General features: G+C 43.6%; 1 protein-coding gene across 3 annotated transcripts in view; it reads right to left on the reverse strand.

Moving 5' to 3' along the window:
• MARCHF3 (membrane associated ring-CH-type finger 3) overlaps positions 1–20,940 on the reverse strand; it is a 148,254-nt gene that overhangs the window by 38,097 nt on the left and 89,217 nt on the right. Inside the window, exon 1 of one of the 3 annotated variants that reach the window (XM_082652516.1) lies at positions 6,281–6,398. The exons of the other annotated variants lie outside the window; for them this stretch is intronic. The gene's annotated coding sequence lies outside the window, so the exon portion shown is untranslated. Of the gene's footprint in view, positions 1–6,280; positions 6,399–20,940 lie in introns of those variants that run through there. 3 annotated transcript variants of the gene reach the window in all.

The following is a 20,940-nucleotide window of genomic DNA, read 5'->3' on the forward strand; positions in this document are numbered from 1 at the left end:
TGCACCACCTTTCTGACTTTTCCCATATCTGTGTTCCATAACACAAGTATCTGCTCAATGTGTCTTGAAAATTACTTTCCTTTAAAAAGTTAACCTATTTTAGCCTTGTCTTAAAGTTATTCATGAAATGATAAGTTTGATGAGCTTGTTATACATATTTGTAAAGGACATTACAATAAATACATTAGTACTAAGTTTTTGGGTTTTTGTGTACCACTTAAAATCCAGGGACACTTGCCTTATCATAGGGGAACACACAGGCAAATGCAAGAAACTGATGAATGAGATCTCTGCCACCTATGAAGAATAATCCATTCTTAATAAGGGCCTTACCTCGCTGACACATAGTCTACCACACAGAGTGCAAGAAATTCTGTTCCCAATCTGTGTGCTGTGGGCTTGAACTTGACCTCAAGTTCAAAGCCTTCAGATCCAGTGGAGTAAGGAACCCCGCTGCATCCAATAATAGAGCTGCACGTGATGTGTAAGAAATAGAGGACTTAAGAGAAACTTGCAGGAGGAATTCTTTATGTCTAAAGGTGAGAGGACACCGTTTCATGGTCCGTACGGACCATCTCTGCCCAGTCTGCTCACCTCGAGCTCCTGAGCCTGGGACAGCCTGGACTCAGTGGACAGTGGCAGGCTTGATGGATAGACTGAGTTCCCATCAATAACCAGTCTGGGTGGTCAAGGCCCCAAGTCTAAATAAATTTGCTTCCCAACCCTAAGAGCATGTTTGGAATTCCTCAAAGGGTTATTTTCTCCCAGATATTTGTTACATTTTACTCGACTCTTACAGGTTTGGAAAATAGGATCTGCCCAACTTCCAGAACAATGTGCAGCAACTGGACGTTCTCAGGAGGAGAACGCAGTGTTTCCAGATGAACTTGAGCTGACACTGTCCCTGCTGACAGGCACATATCCCACAGGCCTGACCATTGGATGGGAACGGAATCCCCTCCTTCCTGCCGAGGTGTCTGGCTGGCTCCCTTTCCTGTTCTCCTAGGCTGCCTCTAGTCCTCTCAGGGTCTGCGGTCTGGCCTCTTCCAGGAGCCCTTTGGAACCTGGCAATGGGGCGAGGGCTGTGGACACCAGCCCTGGTCTTAGGCCTGATGTGGGGCAGAGGCAGGGCTGCCCCTTCCATGTCACTGTCACGACTCCGGTGGGCTTCTCAACCCCCAGGTACCAAGCATTCAAGAAACACAATGAGATGATTAGCTAGTATACTTTTCCTCGTTAAATAGGATTTGTTGCTTTTTTTTTTTCCCACATTGCAAAAACAAGAATATACGTTACAGAAAGTATAGAACAGCACAAAGAAAATAAAAATCACTCAAAACTCCACCACTTGAATAACCACAGTAAACTTTTTAATTTTTGGCAGGGTTGGCAGGGTGGAGTTGATTTGTAGCTGGGGCCACAGAACAAAAAGGATGTTCAAAGGTCGGCTTCGAAATCTGTGTCTAACCCCTGTCCCCTGGCCTGCCCTTATAAATCCCCATTGACATGATTTTAAATTCTCATAATGCCTCACAGTCACAAAGTGTAACTTCCTGGCACAGCTCTCTTGCTTCACAAGGCAGCCACAGATTAAGAGCCAGGGGTGTGTTGGCAGGAAAAGCAGACACAGTGACCTTCTTGCCTCACGGAATCATTATGTCTGGGTGCAGTCTGAGAGTCTATTTTCGGGTTTTGCATTAACTCCAGCTCAGAGGGCCAAGCATTCCCTCCTTCCACTCCACGGAGCTGGAAGGAGGCAGAGAAGGGATGCAGAGTGAGAAAAGGAGGCCAGGCTGGTCAACGGTGAGGCCGCCCTTAGTGAGGGGAATGCCACTCAGACACACAAGGTTCCCAAGTTCATTCACTTATAACTAGACTGGATTAAGTCCTCACCAAAGGAAGTTGTTCTAAATGTCTGACCTAAATCTGCAATAAAATGCCCTTAAAACAGTTCTGGAAGTAGAGTTTCCTTAAAACTGTAGTTTCACTTCTGGTTGATATTCTTCATTTCACTTGTCTTCTCAAAGGTGAAAGGGATATTACCCACCATCTGATCAGTTTATTCCATTCACAGAGAGTGCCAGGCACTGAGTTGGGCATAAAGAAATAAAAGGCTCCTCAACCTTGCCTTCTTCTGCAAGCAAGCCCTGGCTCTTTCCCTCGTGCCATCTCTGCAGAACCCTGAACCCAACTTAGGATTGAAATGATACTCGAGTCCAGCACTCACTGAAGAACACGCCAGCACCTCCACTGACCAGCACACACCAGAATAACCCTGAGATACTAAGTCCTGCACGCCAGGGTGAGTCCGCACACTCCTCGAAGACCATGTCTTGAATTGAAAGTGGGGTGGGAGGGACTACACAGAGGATGGGCACCTCGATCCTGGTGGGAAGCACTGAGTTGGTTTCAGCCCCAGAGAGGGAATCAAATCAGGTGGAGGAGGAGAGAAGGAAGCACACCTCCCCAACCTCAGTCAAAAGAAGCCCAGGGCGGGCTTCCCTGGTGGCACAGTGGTTGAGAGTCCGCCTGCCGATGCAGGGGACACGGGTTCGTGCCCCGGTCCGGGAAGATCCCACATGCCGCAGAGCGGCTGGGCCCGTGAGCCATGGCCGCTGAGCCTGCGCGTCCAGAGCCTGTGCTCCGCAATAGGAGAGGCCACAACAGTGACAGGCCTGCGTACCATAAAAAAAAAAAAAAGAAGAAGCCCAGGGGGACTTCCCTGGTGATCCAGTTGGTTAAGACTCCGTGCTTCCAATGCAGCGGTCACAGGTTCGATCCCTGGTCAGGGAACTAAGATCCCCACAGGCTGTGTGGTGCGACTGGGGGAAAAAAAAAAAAAAAAAAAGAAGCCCAGGGGCTGAGATCAAGGTGTGGGGCAGGAGTGGGCCTTGCAGGCTGCGGGCACCAATTGGCATGCATGTGTTGCACCTCAGGCAGTGACAAATGGCCCACTGCATTTCCCTGTCTCTTTCAGAGCCACCTGGGAAAACAGCAGGCTGCTGCCGTGGATGCTAGAAAGAGCTGAGCTGTGGGTTTGTAGCCTAGCACTGGTCTTCCACTGATCTTTCCGCAAAATTTCAAGTGCCATTTGACAGCTTTCTTATCAATACCGCCTCTAGGAAGTCCACCCAAGAGCACTGCTCTCTGGGATTTCTCAGGACAAAAAATATGATGCTGGGAGGGAGTGGTGTCCATAGACACCTGAAACCTCAAATTACACTGACGGGAGGAGTTCTTTGTTGGCCAGGCTTCACACCTTATGTAATTCCTCAGGCTGAGAATAAAGCATGATTTGGCATTGGCCAAATTCAGCTGCACTCAGTGGGAGGGCTGGGACTAGGTGGATGAGAGGGAGACAAATAGAAAAGGAAGGAGTGGCTACAGAAGTGAAAGCCTGATTAGACAATGGTAAAGATAAAAAGGCCTGTCTGTGAAACTGTGACCCCTTTAAAGGACAGAGTACAGTTTCATAAAAGCAAGGACCCAACCAGGCTGCACCTAACTGTGGCTGCGTTTCTGCTGTCAGTAAGTGATTTCCATGGGAACATGGCTGGCATCAAGAGGATGCGTCCAGAGGACGAGGGGGAAGGGCAGGGAAGAGAGCCCCGCTCACCTGTGCAGCCCTCTTGCCTCACAGCCCCCGAACCTCCATAAGGACCACAGAGTTATGGGCAAGGCTCTGTTCTCAGAGGCAGGACACCCAAGCTCGCACCCTGGCTCACCACACGCCAGCGTAAACCATTCAGTCTCTCCGACTTTGCTGAGATTACTTGCATTTGAAATTAGGGTATTGATACTTCCTGAGCCAGCTCATCTGGTTGTTTGTGAGGCCTCAAATAAGATGAGACACGTGAACGTGCTCTGGCAGCTGGAATGAGCCGTGCACAGGCAGTCATGCACATGCGCATTTTATTACTATATTAACCTTTCCTGCTCTTTTCCTGGCCTGGGTTGCATCTCTTCCGTCTTGTATAACTGCTCTCCTCCGTGGCTGGTCAGTTTGTACCCACTGCTCCCTCTGGGTCACACTTGAGCCCTGACATTGTGCCACTCCATCCCTCCCCGCGGGGAGCACAAAGGGAGTCTTGCTTGCAGCCTGTGTCTCCTCACCCTCCCAAGACCTGTCACCTTCACACCCCCCAACACAGGTTGCCCTTTTCCATGAAAATGTTTAGTACAGATACCCGATGAAAAACTGCTATTATGTTTGGTATTCGTGTCTATTTTTTCCAGCAGCTACCATTATCTTAGCTAATCTAAATACACTGGAAAAGAACACACAAGCCACACCCAGCTGCCTTTTTAAGCCTGCTTCTATCAGAACTGCATTTTCAGTGCAAGTCAACTTTAATCTCTCAGATGTAGGATAAGAAGGCTATTTTGGGGAGGTACCTGGTGCGTTGGCAACTCTATTTGGGTATAAAAATTACCCACAGGATTTAAAGGTGAAAACAAGAGCATAACGGTGTGTGCACCCTGGTGCTAATCTGGTCGTGTGGGCTGCATGGGCAGTGGTCTGAGCAGGCCCAAGCTCCGCGGGGCAGTCTAGAGCCAGACTGGACCTCCAAATTCAACCCTAATGCTAATTCCAGAGATTTTAAAAGGGAGGCTCCTCAGGTGCTCAGTATGTCCCGGAAGGGCCCTGTATGACCTCCAAAGCCAGAGTTGGCCAACAAAGCAAATCAAAGGATTCCTTCATTATTTTATCCATTCAAACAAGCATTTTTTGAGAACTTACTAGGTATTCCTAGGAAGTTTCTGGTGGTGCAGGGTCTAACCATTTCAAGTCCTGCTTTACATTTCCACCAAACAGTATGGAGTGTTCCCCAGACCCTCTCCAGGGCTGCAGAGCCATGAGGACATGGCACCTTCCCCCTAGCAATCATGCCCTTGCCAGTTCGGGGGATACCACCCAATGCCCTACATTTGAGGGAATGAGAGTGCAGAACTATGGAATGCCTAGACGGCTTTCTGCTCCCACAGAGCTGTGCATCATTAATGCTGTTCCAGGATTCAGAAAACTGACCTTAGTTTTACATGAGCAAATCTGCCTCAAAAAGGATCTCAAAAATGTCTTTTAGTCTCCTTCGAGGAGCTGCATACTCAGGGAGCAAGGCCTCCTCTAATGAGGCCAAGGAATGGATGATACAAGTCGGTCAGTGATTGAAAGGGGAAAAAATAGCAATAATGGCCTGTCCAGGAACTTTCCCCTCTGAGTTGGATTTTTAGACTTTGAATTCTAAGAACAGTCTCTGAGAATAGGATCGCTCTTTGATAGAACATTTCCCTGGCTTTTCAGGCATGTTATAAACAGACAGTGCACTGCATGGCTGATGGACTGACTTAAGAGTATCCTGAATGTTCAGAAAAAATGAAGGCAGGCAAGAAATCACACACTGACCTTCCTTTCCAATGGAAATGGAGCACATGACTAATTTCAAAACCATTAACATGTAAAAGCAGCATATTTCTTCTGAGAACATGGCACAAAGGCTCTCCAAGGAGATTGCTGGGACATGATTACCAGCAACACTTAAGTTTTCAAAAACGCACCAAGGAGGCTATTCACTAAGAGTGTGTTAGCGGCAAAATAGCTGCTTCATTAAACTTAAATAGCCGCAGCAGGGCTGTGCCTACAGACCCAAGCTACCAAATTATACATTTCTTTTCTGGATGCTTCACTGACCTCATTATGTAGAGCAGACAGTTTGTCATTCCAAATAAAGTGACCATCCAAGTCTTTATAAACATGTCCATCAGGTGCTTGATGAGCCTGCAGAGTGAAACACTGGGAGCCCAGTGAATTAAAAAAACAAACAAACAAAAAAACGACTTCTCTTTTTGTCGTTTCATTCTTCCCTGCTACGTGCTCATTGTCACGCTTACAGAGCAGAGCAAGCAGGTGAAATGCCTGTTTCCGAGCATGAAGGAATTTTTGATTTGGGGGTTATGGCATTTTATTGAGAAACGGGTAAACACCAACGATGAACCATGGAAAGAAAAAAACCCAGACCAGCATAAGGCAAGTTGGATCCAGAGAGAGTTACAGCTTGTTCCCAATGTTCTTTTTGAAATTGATATCCAGAGTTATTTATCATTTCCCATCCACGTTATTAATTCTGATTCTCAGCCACAAGGAGTATCAGGCTAATTTTTCTTCCATTTAAAATGACTATGTATTTTTTTCAGCCAGGTAAAATCCTCTAGTTCTGCTGAAGGCAAAGCAAGTAACGATTATCATATTTATACATATTTTTTCCCCTCAAGAAGTACTCACGAAATTAATTCAGATTTTGGAGGCTATCCCATTTTTTTCACTTCATTTTAATTATATAGAGGAAAATGGCAATTAAAATCCTACAACGACCCTGTGTGTTCAGAGGCACAGCGACAGCTGAATCACACTTGTAAATAACAACTGGTCCTGCACAAGGAGCCCTGCTGAGCTAGGAGAGCCATGAGCTGCCTGGTTGAGTTCCAGGGGCTCGGGAACAATCAGGGCACATCAGAAAAGTTTAAACGTCAAGTTTAAAAAATAGAGGGGAGCAGGCAAAGCACAATGAGATGTTCACGGGACGTTACTCAGAGATGAGAAAAGTGTATGCTTCAAATGATATTCAGTGTGCCCAGTGCCAAACGGCTACCTGTTCAGCGTAAGGAAGGTATGGAGGGTACGGCACGTTGACCAGGATATCTGATGATATGGAAGGAAAATATTTTGGCTACAAATGAGGGCTGAATACGCTCTAAGGACTACAAGTTCTGGATTTGTGGATAGGTTCATACACATCTTCCACCAGCCTCCAAGTGAATGCCCGCCATTAAAGGAAGTTGATTCGGGGTCCATTCCAAGTCGTATCTCACCCTCCTCCATACAAACAACGCCATACTAGCTACACAGGTGTGCTCCATCTTGACCCCAGCCTCCCAGAGCCTGGAATAAAGCCAGCTGTGGCTTATTTTAAGCCCCAGGGTTCCTTGGGGCTTTCCCCAGCTGCATTTCACCAAGACCATGGGGAGGTTGTAGTCTTGTTCTCTCACGGGGTAGGGTCCAAGCTCTGCATTCCGCCAGGCTCCGAGGCCCAGGTCTCCCTGCAGTGTTTGCTGGAGCCCCAGGAGACGTTTGGCTGGTGGACCTCCATTTACACACGAGGATATCCGAAGTTACTCAGCTCGCCAAGGAATAGTAAGGCAAGTGCAGAGCAAAGACAAAAATTCTCTGGATTTTGCTCTTTAGCTCTGTCTTTGGCATTGTGGGTGGGCTCCCTGTCATATGCTTCATATTACTGAAAGTCCCCCAAACGCCACTTGTTCTTTCCCATGTGGTCAGAGTCTCCGGGTGTTTCTGTGTTGCCTTTGTACATACTTGGCTTTGGATTCAGGGGAACCTCTGGGAGCCTTTGTGGGGGAGGGGACAGAGCCCTAGTTTTGGATCAAGGAGTCCTGGCTTTGAACTGCTACTCAAAATTTACTTGGCACTAAGCCTCAGTTTCCTCCCTGACACGCTGGACCTGGGGTAGGTCTGTGCCTGGCCTGTGGTGGTCACTTGGTAACCGGCAGTGCTTAAGACTGCAGTGCAGCAGGGTGAGCTCATATCAGCTGAGGTCTGGAAGGGACCTCTCTTCCCCACCCTACCACTAATCCCCTTGCCTAGCCCACCCCTCTGTAGTCATCCTTACTACCCTACCATCTTCCCAAGCGAATGTCTTTTGGGGGCAGAACTGCTGACAGTTCTGTTTTGACAGTCTTGTATAACAGGTAAAAAACACAGAAATGCTCCCAGGAATTACTCTTCTCACCTCTTGGACACTGCTCCCCTTTCCTTCCACTACACACACGCTCACACATACACACAAAAACCACAGTTTCTTTTTATTGGTTCCCTAGAATGTGTCCAGTCTTTTAAACCATCAAGATATAAACAAGCACAAGAAAAAACTAACAGTCAGCCAAGGACCAAGTGATCTGAGATCACTTTATCACTTAACTTCTTGACAGCTGTATACTCTGGATTCTTGTGGACCGTGAAATCGGTGGCAAAAAGGGCCTCATTCGTATTGATACTTCCTATTTACCTCAATGCAAAGCGCTTCCAAACCCCTTCAAAGGGGCCTCTCAGGCCTTCTGTTTTCTAAGTAGAGCACATGCCCCCTCCCGCACTTGCTCCTCTGTCCCATCTTGCCCTGCATCTTGACATTGATGGTTGCATTGGCCCCGCATCTTACACAGCCCACACCCATTGGAGTGTCAGCTTCATCTGGACATTTTTTAGTGTGAGAACCAGCCCACTCTCTCCCCAAGCCTCCACGGGAGCAGAGTGTTTAAAGTCTGCTAGAAATGCTCCAGGGCATCAGTTAGTGGAGGGCTGTCTTCCCTTAGGCCAGTCAATCACTCAGGAGGAAGGTCCTAAATCAAATATCTGGTCTGTTCATTTCTTTGTGTATTCGTCCTTGCAAAAACAATGAGTGAGGTTCCTTAATGTGACCCCTCTTGTTTGACAGAAACAAAAACAACCTTACATGGACACTGAATTAAGTTATTATCCAAGACCAAACAACCAAATATTAAAGCAGAGGTCTACCTTTACTTTGAAATTTTCATCTGATGGTAGTTTTCCTTCAGAACAGACAAAAAAATTAGACTATTAATAGCAATAGTGAGAGTCTATTTTTCTATTTTCATAGCACTATTCATTTTCTATTCTCTAATTACTTAGTAAATACAGTGGGTCTTTACTGCCTTTGAGGGTGAAAATAACAGTTATACCCCTATGGAGCTCGTTCATTGGCTTTATGGGCTAAAAAATCTCTAGTGTGTCACAAATGAACACAATGTTCCCGAGGACTGTGTTTTACTCTTGACTCTCCAATTTCACTAATAAATGTGAAAAACACATGTAGCCAGATAAGTCCCTGGAGACCAGCCACTGCAGACACTGAAGAAAGCAAGTTATTCCAGCTAAGATCAGCATTCACTTTCACATTGCAGACTATTTGTCTCCCAAATTCTCCTCCAATTGCTTGACATGAAGCCATGAAATTGGTTTCCAGTGACTACCCCCCAAATCTTAGAAAACTAGCTTTTTTTTTTAAAATAAAGGATATCTTCAAAAAAAAGAAAAAAACATAAAATTTTTGACCATCAGGTAATGACCTTTTTCTAATCACATCTCCAGTGGATTCCCCACCACCTTCTGAGAGAGCTGTTACTCTTTTTAAAAAATATTTTTATCAAGAAAAATTTCAAACAAATAGGGAGAAAACTACAGTAACCCCACATATTCTTCATCATCCCAACCTAGCAAGATTTTGCTACACCTGTTTCACCCTTGCTTCCTTCCTTCCACCCTATTAAGATTTCTATGCAAGTCTCAGAAATTGTCATTTTACCCCTACATACTTAAGTATGAATTTCTAAAAATATGAACATTTCTTATAGAACCACAAAACCATTATCATACCTAACAAACTTAATAATTCCTTGTTATCATCTGTTACCCAAACTGTATTCAAATTTCTCCAACTGTCTTGAAAAATCTTTTATGGTTGCTTTGTTTAAATGATCCAGACAAGGTGTAACATTTGGACACATCTAAGTCCCTCTCACTTGCACACAGCCACCTCCCTTTTTCCCCCTTGCTAATGTCTTGCTAAAGAAACTGGCACAGGGCTCCTCTTAAGCCCCATCCCAATAGCTACGTTTTTAATTTTTCTTGTAGTATCATTTAACTTGTTCTTCTATCCCCTGTATTTTCTGGAACCTTACTGATTGGTTTAAGTTCAAGTTCAACTCTTCTGCAACAATAGCTCATGTTGTGTACTTACCTATTGCATCAGAGCGGGCAGGCTCCTAAGATAACAATGAACCACTTTTAGAGGGTTCAGGTGAGGGCAGCCTGATTCCTCCATTGTGGAGTTCCCCATAACATACCTAATGGGCTAATGATTGCATCCCATTTATGACAGGTGCTTGAATCAATGATTTCATTTGGGGGCTACAGAATTATGCTTTTCCAATTCTAACTTCCCTTCCACATTTAGTGGCTAGAGTTCTCATGTGAAAAAGAATTTTCCTTCATCAACACTTGCAATCTGGTCATTCTGAAATACAATTTGCACAGAGAAGCCATAATAACTGCTTAATTCTTTCCTTTGACTGCCAATTTTCAGAGTAAGGAATTGTTGCTTTAGGTACATCCTATAGTAACTGAGTTGTTTTTGTTGCTTTCTATGTTATTCTTAAAGGTCCATCTGTCTTTATTGAAATTTAAAAAAAAGTCAAATCACCACGCAATAACTAACCCTTCTGCTTGAGTATAGAGAACTGGATTTGTAATGAAAAAGGACACAAAATATGTCTGAGCCCAAGTCCCTGCCATTGTGTATCTCTCTTCTCACTGGAAGGCCAGGCACTGTTTCCCTTGCCTACTTTGGCATACGACTCTTGTCTTTAGGGTTGATAGTGTCTTTCCCTAGGCTGAACACTCCCTGAAGACAGAGGTCTTCTGCATTTACCGATCCCTTAGGAAAACAAGAACAATCTTAAAATCTACCCTCTTCGGCTTACTGCGGCACAGTTGACTTGGTGTCACTTGCTCCTGTGAGCAAGTGACTTCCACTGTCTTATCATTCACTGAATATATCTGAAGGTGCCGCCAGTGTAGAAGCCAGTCGGCAGAACTACACCACTTCAGACTGACTAGCTAAGGTCATCAAGTCTGTACTAGATTTTTGGGCTTCGTCTGTGACCCATCAGGAAACCATTCCTGTCCAATGAAGCCTGCAGGTGCCATCTGGCATGGCCACACCCAGCTCCAGGCTGCAATGGTGGCACATTAACACGATGGGCAAGCTTCCACTAGGGGAAGAAAGAAACTGAATGTGGGTGAAACTTGCACATGTATGAGAAACAGCTCCCTTTTCACCTTCTCACTAATAAGGGTGAAAACATTCAGGCCATTCAGAGGTATTCGCCACAGAGGCATTTATAAGTCTTCCTTAACAACGGCTGACAAGTGTCTCTGAGACGACAGGAATCCAGGGTCTTTCTTTTTTGCTCTCTAAGAGCAGAGATATTTTCTGCCCATTATTGCCTTGTTTTACTGACAGGCATCTGTCAGTTAGACATTAAAACAGAGTGATAATGGGAAGATCATATGCTGGCTTTGTCCACACACTCCAAGAGGGAAGCACTCATGAAAAATGTGTATTTTGGTAAACCTAGACGCTCACGTGCCCACCTGCATTTCTATTAAGTTGGAAACTGAGTATAGAATAGCAAAGCAGTGAGAAGAGGAATAACAGAGGGATGGGATCAGAGGAGATTCCTAAATGGCCCTGCAGACACCAGTGTGGGGATCCGCAGCTCTGTGCAGGAGGGGGATGGGTTAGGAAATGCTCGCCAAAGACGATGAGCAGGATGGCAGCAGTTTTTTTCTGGCTTAACTGGAACTCACTGAGAGCTGCTGAACCAGGGAACTGGCAGAAAACATCTTCCATGGCTCTGTAAATGGAGGATGTTCACACATTCTGAAATAGCGTAAATACTCCCTTTTGAAACAGAGGTAAAAAAGGGAAATGCACATTTAAAATAAACTAATAAAAGCAATTCAATTCCTACTGAGAATCTTCTAGTAAATAGTTCTCTGTCAGAAAGTAATATTGTTACTCAGATATTTGAATCTCCAGTCATATGTTCAGGTTCTGACTCCTTGGCTAATGCAAGTAAAAACATATCCTACACACACACACACACACACACACACACACACACACATACGCGCATGCCCCATATAATGCCATATTTTTTTTTCAATCGAATAAAACTTTAATTTATTCAATTAATGATTATAGTAGAATGCCATGCTTATGCTGACAATTTACCATAAAATCTTACCATTCTGTACTGAGCCATAGAGCCTAGAGACTACTCAAGTATAATCCCTACTGTAAAGTTCTAATATGTGCACAGTGGGAGGAAAATAGGTGTCATCGTATTCAGTGGCAGTAGTCAACTTGAATAGGATAGAAGACAGAAATCACTAGCCTCACCAGTAAAAAGTGTTAAAATTTTCTTTTTTCTTTTATAATTAAAAAAAAATTTTAACATCTTTACTGGAGTATAATTGCTTTACAATGGTGTGTTAGTTCCTGCTGTATAACAAAGTGAATCAGCTATATGTATACCCATACCTCCTCCCTCTTGCGTCTCCCTCCCACCCTCCCTATCCCACCCCTCTAGGGGGACACAACGCACCGAGCTGATCTCCCTGTGCTATGCAGCTGCTTCCCACTAGCTTTATGTTACATTTGGTAGTGTATATATGTCAATGTTACTCTCCCATTTCGTCCCAGCTTACACTTCCCCCTCCCTGTGTCCTTAAGTCCATTCTCTACGTCTGTGTCTTTATTCCTGTCCTGCCCCTAAGTTCTTCAGAACCATTTTTTTTTAGATTCCATATATATGGGTTAGCATTTGTTTTTCTCTTTCTGACTTACTTCACTCTGTATGAAAGTCTCTAGGTCCATCCACCTCACCACAAATAACTCAATTTCGTTTATTTTTATGGCTGAGTAATATTCCATTGTATATATCTGCCACACCTTCTTTAGCCATTCATCTGTTGATGGACACTTAAGTCGCTTCCATGTCCTGGCTATTGTAAATAGTGCTGCAATGAATATTGTGGTACATGACTCTTTTTGAATTATGGTTTTCCCTGGATATATGCCCAGTAGTGGCATTGCTGGGTCATATGGTAGTTCTATTTTTAGTTTTTTAAGGAACCTCCATACTATTCATCATAGTGGCTGTATCAATTTATATTCCCACCAACAGTGCAAGAGGGTTGCCTTTTCTCCACACTGTCCAGCATTTATTGTTTGTAGATTTTTTGATGATGGCCATTCTGACAGGTGTGAGGTGATACCTCATTGTAGTTTTGATTTGCATTTCTCTGATGATTAGTGATGTTGAGCATCCTTTCATGTGTTTGTTGGCAATCTGTATATCTTTTTTTGAGAAATGTCCATTTAGGTCTTCTGCCCATTTTTGGATTGGGTTGTTTGTTTTTGATATTGAGCTGCATGACCTGCTTATAAATTTTCGAGATTAATCCTTTGTCAGTTGCTTCATTTGCAAATATTTTCTCCCATTCTGAGGGTTGTCTTTTTGTCTTGTTTATGGTTTCCTTTGCTTTGCAAAAGCTTTAAATTTCATTAGGTCCCATTTGTTTATTTTTGGGTTTTGTTTTTTTTGGTACGCGGGCCTCTCACTGTTGTGGCCTCTCCCATTGCAGAGCACAGGCTGCAGATGTGCAGGCTCAGCGGCCATGGCTCACAGGCCCAGCCACTCCACGGCATGTGGGATCTTCCCAGACTGGGGCACGAACCCGTGTCCCCTGCATGGGCAGGCAGACTCTCAACCACTGCGCCACCAGGGAAGCCCTATTTTTGGTTTTATTTCCATTTCTCTAGCAGGTGGGTCAAAAAGGATCTTGCTGTGTTTTATGTCATAGAGTGTTCTGCCTATGTTTTCCTCTAAGAGTTTTATAGTGTCTGGCCTTACATTTAGGTCTTTAATCCATTTTGAGTTTATTTTTTGTGTATGGTGTTAGGGAGTATTCTAATTTCATTCTTTTACATGTAGCTGTCCAGTTTTCCCAGCACCATTTATTCAAGAGTCTGTCTTTTCTCCATTGTAAATTCTTGCCTCTTTTATCAAAGATAAGATGACCATATGTGCATGGGTTTATCTCTGGGCTTTCTATCCTGTTCCATTGATCTATATTTCTGATTTTGTGCCAGTACCATACTGTCTTGATTACTGTAGCTTTGTTGTATAGTCTGAAGTCAGGAAGCCTGATCCCTCCAGTTCCATTTTCCTTTCTCAAGATTGGTTTGGCTATTCGGGGTCTTTTGTGTTTCCATACAAATTGTGAAATTTTTGTTCTAGTTCTGTCAAAAATGCCATTGGTAGTTTGATAGGGATTGCATTGAATCTGTAGATTGCTTTGGGTACTATACTCACTTTCACAATGTTGATTCTTCCAGTCCAAGAACATGGTATATATCTCTCCATCTATTTGTATCATCTTTAACTTCTTTCATCAGTGTCTTATAATTTTCTGCATACAGGTCTTTTGTCTCCTTAGGTAGGTAAATTCCTAGGAATTTTATTCTTTTTGTTGCAGTGGTAAATGGGGGTGTTTCCTTAATTTCTCTTTCAGATTTTTCATCATTAGTGTATAGGCATGCCAGAGATTTCTGTGCATTAATTTTCTATCCTGCTACTTTACCAAATTCATTGATTAGCTCTAGTAGTTTTCTGGTAGTGTCTTTAGGATTCTTCTCTATGTATAGTATCATGTCATCTGCAAACAGTGACAGTTTTCCTTCTTCTTTTCTGATTTGGATTCCTTTTATTTCTTTTTCTTCTCTGATTGCTGTGGGTAAAACTTCCAAACCTATGTTGAATAATAGTGGTAAGAGTGGACAACCTTGTCTTGTTCCTGATCTTAGAGGAAATGCTTTCAGTTTTTCACCATTGAGAACGATGTTGGCTGTGGGTTTGTCATACATGGCCTTTATTATGTTGAGGTAAGTTCCCTCTATGCCTACTTTTTGGAGGGTTTTTATCATAAATGGGTGTCGAATTTTGTCGAAAGCTTTCTCTGCATCTATTGAGATGACCATATGGTTTTTCTCCTTCAGTTTGTTAATATGGTGTATCACATCGATTGATTTGCATATATTGAAGAATCCTTGCATTCCTGGGGTAAACCACACTTGATCAGGGTGTATGATCCTTTTAATGTGCTGTTGGATTCTGTTTGCTACTATTTTGTTGAGGATTTTTGCATCTATGTTCATCAGTGATATTGGCCTGTAGTTTTCTTTCTTTTTGACATCTTTGTCTGGTTTTCATATCAGGGTGATGGTGGTCTCATAGAATAAGTTAGGGAGTGTTCCTCCCTCTGCTATATTTTGGAAGAGTTTGAGAAGGATAGGTATTAGCTCTTCTCTAAATGTTTGATAGAATTCGCCTATGAAGCATCTGGTCCTGGGCTTCTGTTTGTTGGAAGATTTTTAATCACAGTCTCAATTTCAGTGCTTGTGATCGGTCTGTTTATATTTTCTATTTCTTCCTGGTTCAGTCTCAGAAGGTTGTGCATTTCTAAGGATTCGTCCATTTCTTCCAGGTTGTCCATTTTATTGGCATAGAGTTGCTTGTAGTAATCTATCATGATCCTTTGTATTTCTGCAGTGTCAGTTGTTACTTCTCCTGTTTCATTTCTAATTCTGTTGATTTGAGACTTCTCCCTTTTTCATTTCTAATTCTGTTGATTTGAGTCTTCTCCCTTTTTTTCTTGCTGAGTCTGGCTAATGGTTTATCAATTTTGTTTATCTTCTCAAAGAACCAGCTTTTAGGGGCTTCCCTGGTGGCGCAGTGGTTGAGAGTCCACCTGCCAATGTAGGGGACATGGGTTCATGCCCTGGTCTGGGAGGATCCCACATGCCACAGAGCGGCTGGGCCCATGGGCCATGGCTGCTGGGCCTGCACGTCTGGAGCCTGTGCTCCGTGGTGGGAGAGGCCACAGCAGTGATAGGCCCGCGTATCACAAAAAAAAAAAAAAAAAAGAACCAGCTTTTAGTTTTATTGATCTTTGCTATTGTGTCCTTCATTTCTTTTTTATTTATTTCTGATCTGATCTTTATGATTTCTTTCCTTCTGCTAGCTTTGGTGTTTTTTTGTTCTTCTTTCTCTAATTGCTTTAGGTGTAAGGTTAGGTTGTGTATTTGAGATGTTTGTTGTTTCTTGAGGTAGAATTGTATTGCTATAAACTTCCCTCTTAGAACTGCTTTTGCTGCATCCCACAGGTTTTGGGTCATTGTGTTTTCATTGTCATTTGTTTCCAGGTATTTTTTGATTTCCTCTTTGATTTCTTCAGTGACTTCTTGGTTAGGTAGTATTGTATTGTTTAGCCTCCACGTGTTTGTATTTTTTACAGATTTTTTTCCTATAATTGATATCTGGTCTCATAGCATTATGGTCAGAAAAGATACTTGATACGATTTCAATTTTCTTAAATTTAACAAGGCTTGATTTGTGACCCAAGATATGATCTATCCTGGAGACTGTTCCGTGAGCACTTGAGAAGAAAGTGTATTCTGTTCTTTTTGGATGGAATAGCCTATAAATATCAATTAAGTCCATCTTGTTTAATGTATCATTTAAACCTTGTGTTTCCTTATTTATTTTCATTTTGGATGATCTGTCCATTGGTAAAAGTGGGGTGTTAAAGTCCCCTACTTTGATTGTGTTACTGTCAGTTTCCCCTTTCATGGTTGTTAGCATTTGCCTTATGTATTGAGGTGCTCCTATGCTGGATGCATAAATATTTACAATTGTTATATCTTCTTCTTGGATTGATCCCTTGATCATTATGTAGTGTCCTTCTTTGTCTCTTGTAATAGTCTTTGTTTTAAAGTCTATTTTGTCTGATATGAGAATTGCTACACCAGCTTTCTTTTGATTTCCATTTGCACGGAATATCCTTTTCCATCCTCTCACATTCATTCTGTATGTGTCCCAGGTCTGAAGTGGGTCTCTTGTAGACAGCATCTATACGGGTCTTGTTTTTGTATCCATTCAGCTAGTCTATGTCTTTTGGTTGGAGCACTGAATTCATTTACATTTAAGGTAGTTATCAATATGTATGTTCTTATTGCCATTATCTTTTTTTTTTTTTTTTTTTTTTTTTGCGGTACGCAGGCCTCTCATTGTTGTGGCCTCTCCCGTTGTAGAGTACAGGCTCTGGACACGCAGGCTCAGCGGCCATGGCTCACGGGCCCAGCTGCTCTGCGGCATGTGGGATCTTCCTGGGCCAGGGCATGAACCTGTGTCCCGTGCATCGGCAGGCAGATTCTCAACCACTGCACCACCAGGGAAGCCCCCTATTGCCATTTTCTTGTTTTGGGTTTGTCATTGTAGGTCTTTTCCTTCTCTGTGTTTCCTACCTAGAGAAGTTCCTTTAGCATTTGTTGTAAAGCTGGTTTGGTGGTGCTGAATTCTCTTAGCTTTTGCTTGTCTGTAAAGGTTTTCATTTCTCTGTCGAATCTGAATGAGATCCTTGAAAGGTAGAGTAATCTTGGTTGTAGGTTTTTCCCTTTCATCACTTTAAATATGTCCTCCACTCCCTTCTGGGTTGCAGAGTTTCTGCTGAAAGATCAGCTGTTAAGCTTATGGGGATTCCCTTGAATGTTATTTGTTGCTTTTCCCTCGCTGATTTTAATATTTTCCTTTGTGTTTAATTTTTGATAGTTTGATTAATATGTGTCTTGGTGTGTTTCTCCTTGGATTTATCCTGTATGGGACTCTCTGTGCTTCCTGGACTTGACTATTTTCTTTCCCATATGAGGGAAGTTTTCAAGTATAATCTCTTCAAATATTTTATCAGTCCCTTTTTTTTCTCTTCTTCTGGGATCTCTATAATTTGAATGTTGGTGCATTTAATGTTGTCCCAGAGGTCTCTGAGACTGTCCTCAATTCTTTTCATTCTTTTTTCTTTATTCTGCTCTGTGGTAGTTATTTCTAGTATTTTATCTTCCAGGTCCCTTATCTGTTTTTCTGCCTCAGTTATTCTGCTATTGATTCCTTCCAGAGAACTTTTAATTTCATTTATTTTGTTGTTCATCATTGTTTGTTTGCTCTTTAATTCTTCTAGGTCCTTGTTACATGTTTCTTTCATTTTCTCTGTTCTATTTCCAAGATTTTGGATCATATTTACTATCATTACCCTGAATTCTTTTTCAGGTAGGTTGCCTATTTCCTCTTCATTTGTTAGGTCTGGTGGGTTTTTACCTTGCTCCTTCATCTGCTGCGTATTTCTCTGTCTTCTCATTTTGCTGAATTTACTGTGTTTGGATTCTCCTTTTTGCAGGCTGCAGTTTCATTGTTCCCATTGTTTTTGGCGTCTGCCCCCCAGTGGCTAAGGTTGGTTCAGTGGGCTGTGTAGGCTTTCTGGTGGAGGGGACTGGTGCCTGTGTTCTGGTGGTTGAGACTGGATCTTGTCTTTCTTGTGCGCAGGACCACGTCCGGTGATGTGTTTTGGGGTGTCTGTGAACTTATTATGATTTTAGGCAGCCTCTCTGCTAATCCGTGGGGTTGTGTTCCTGTCTTGCTAGTTGTTTGGCATAGGGTGTCCAGCACTATAGCTTGCTGGTTGTTGAGTGGAGCTGGTCTTAGGTTTGAGATGGAGATCTCTGGGAGAGCTTTCGCCCTTTGATATTACGTGGGCTGGGAGGTCTCTGGTAGACCAATGTCCTGAACTCAGCTCTCCCACTTCAGAGGCACAGGCCTGAGACCCGGCCGGAGCACCAAGCCACTGTCAGCCGCTCAGCTCAGAAGAAAAGGGAGAAAAAAAAAGAAAGAAAGACAGGGAACAATAAAGTAAAATAAAATAAAGTTATTAAAAAATTATTAAAAATAAAAAAAATGTAATAAAAAAGGAAAGAAAGAACAACGAAACCAAAAAACAAATCCACCAATGATAACAAGCGCTAAAAACTGTACACACAAAAAAATGGATAGGCAAAACCCTAGGACAAATGGTAAAAGCACAGCTATACAAACAAAATGACACAAAGAAGCATACACATACACACTTACAAAAAGAGAAAAAGGAAAGCATGTATATATTAAAAAAAAAGAAGAGAGCAACCAAATCAATAAACAAATCTACCAATGATAATAAGGTCTGAATACTAAACTAAAATAAACACAAAACCAGAAACAAATTAGATGCAGAAAGCAAACCCCAAGTCTACATTTGCTCCCAAAGTCCACAGCCTCAATTTTGGGACGATTCGTTGTCTATTCAGGTATTCCACAGATGCAGGGTACATCAAGTTGATGGTGGAGATTTAATCTGCTGCTCCTGAGGCTGCTGGGAGAGATTTCCCTTTTTCTTCTTTGTTCGCACAGCTCCTGGGGTTCAGCTTTGGAGTTGGCCCTGCCTCTGCGTGTAGGTCGCCTGAGGGCATCTGTTCTTCGCTCAGACAGGATGGGGTTAAAGGAGCAGCTGATTAGGGGGCTCTGGTTCACTCAGGCCTGGGGGAGGGAGGGGTACGGATGTGGGGTGAGCCTGTGGCAGCAGAGGCTGGCGTGACGTTGAACCAGCCTGAGGTGCACCGTGTGTTCTCTCGGGGAAGTTGTCCCTGGATCATGAGACCCTGGCAGTGGCGGGCTGCACAGGCTCTTGGGAGGGGAGGTGTGGACAGTGACCTGTGCTTGCACACAGGCTTCTTGGTGGCTGCAGCAGCAGCCTTAGCGTCTCATGCCCGTCTCTGGTGTCCGTGATGATAGCCACAGTTCGTGCCCATCTCTGGGGCTTGTTTAGGTGGTGCTCTCAATCCCCTCTCCTTCACGCACCCCGAAACAATGTTCTCTTGCCTCTTAGGCAGGTCCAGACTTTTTCCCGGACTCCCTCCCGGCTAGCTGTGGCGCACTAGCCCCATTCAGGCTGTGTTCATGCAGCCAACTCCAGTCCTCTCCCTGGGATTTGACCTCCAAAGCCCAAGCCTCAGCTCCCAGCCCCCACCCGCCCTGGCGGGTGAGCAGACAAACCTTTCAGGCTGGTGAGTGCTGGAAGGCACAGATCCTCTGTGTGGGAATCTCTCTGCTTTGCCCTCTGCACCCCTGTTGCTGTGTTCTCCTCTGTGGCTCTGAAGCTTCCCCCCCCACCCCCGTCTCCACCGTGAAGGGGCTTCCTAGTGTGTGGAAACTTTTCCTCCTTCACAGCTCCCTCCCACTGGTGCAGGTGCCGTCCCTATTCTTTTGTCTCTGTTTTTTCTTTTTTCTTTTGCCCTACTGAGGTACCTGGGGGAGTTTCTTGCCTTTCGGGAAGTCTGAGGTCTTCTGCCAGCGTTCAGTAGGTGTTCTGTAGGAGTTGTTCCACATGTAGATGTATTTTTGATGTATTTGTGGGAAGGAGGGTGATCTCCATGTCTTACTCCTCTGCCATCTTGAAGGTCCCCCAATTTTGTTTTTTAAAAACAAAGTTGGGCAAGGTTATTTTCTGCAGTGATTCAGCACGTGAGCAGTGGAACTGGACACCTTTGGTTTGAGTTCCAGATTTTCCATCTATCAGTTTTGCCTTTTCAAATGGTGGGGTAAAATGGTGCCCATCTCACATTTGAGGATTCAATGGGATAACGTATATAAAGTGCCTAGCATAGAGTTTGGCACACAGCAAACACTGCTACCTGCAATACTGTGCTAAGGCCACAGCAACTTCAGATGTCTCTAGGGTGAACTATTGTTTGCGATATTTCTGCTCAAGCCAGCAGAAGTTTATTACATTTATCACAATACTGATACTAATATGGGAAGCAACACAGTACTTTGAGAGGCACAGTGGAGGATCAGAAAAAAGCATGAGCTTAGGAAGGAATCAGGCACATGGCTTTGAATACTGGCTCTTGCCACCAGCTCCCAGGGTTCAATCTTGGATAAGCTGCTTCTCTGCATGTCAAGTCACCCACGTGTGAAAAAGTAAAAGATGGCTGACTTCCTTACAGAGTCATTGTGCAGTTAGCCCACAGGGTATGTAAAATGCTCTGCCCAGTGGGAGGGCCGCTCAGTGGTATCTCCCATTATTATTAGAATGTTATATCAGGCTCTGGAGACTGACAGAGGTGGGCCTCATGAATGCTGTCACTAGATAGTGTGATCCTGGACTGGGGCGGACAGGTCAGAACTTGCCAGGGGAACTTTTGGGTGGGACTAAATACACATCCCCGGGCACATCAGGAATCTAAAGAAATTAAGTGCTACTAGAAGGTGAAGTGTGCAGAGTCTATTATCTTAAAACACAGCATCAATACAATACAGAATAGAAGATTATCTCCCTTTGTCTAGAGGGCATATATGAGGCTC

This window comes from Grampus griseus (assembly GCF_964374135.1).
Source record: "Grampus griseus genome assembly, chromosome: 3".
NCBI lineage: Eukaryota > Metazoa > Chordata > Mammalia > Artiodactyla > Delphinidae > Grampus > Grampus griseus.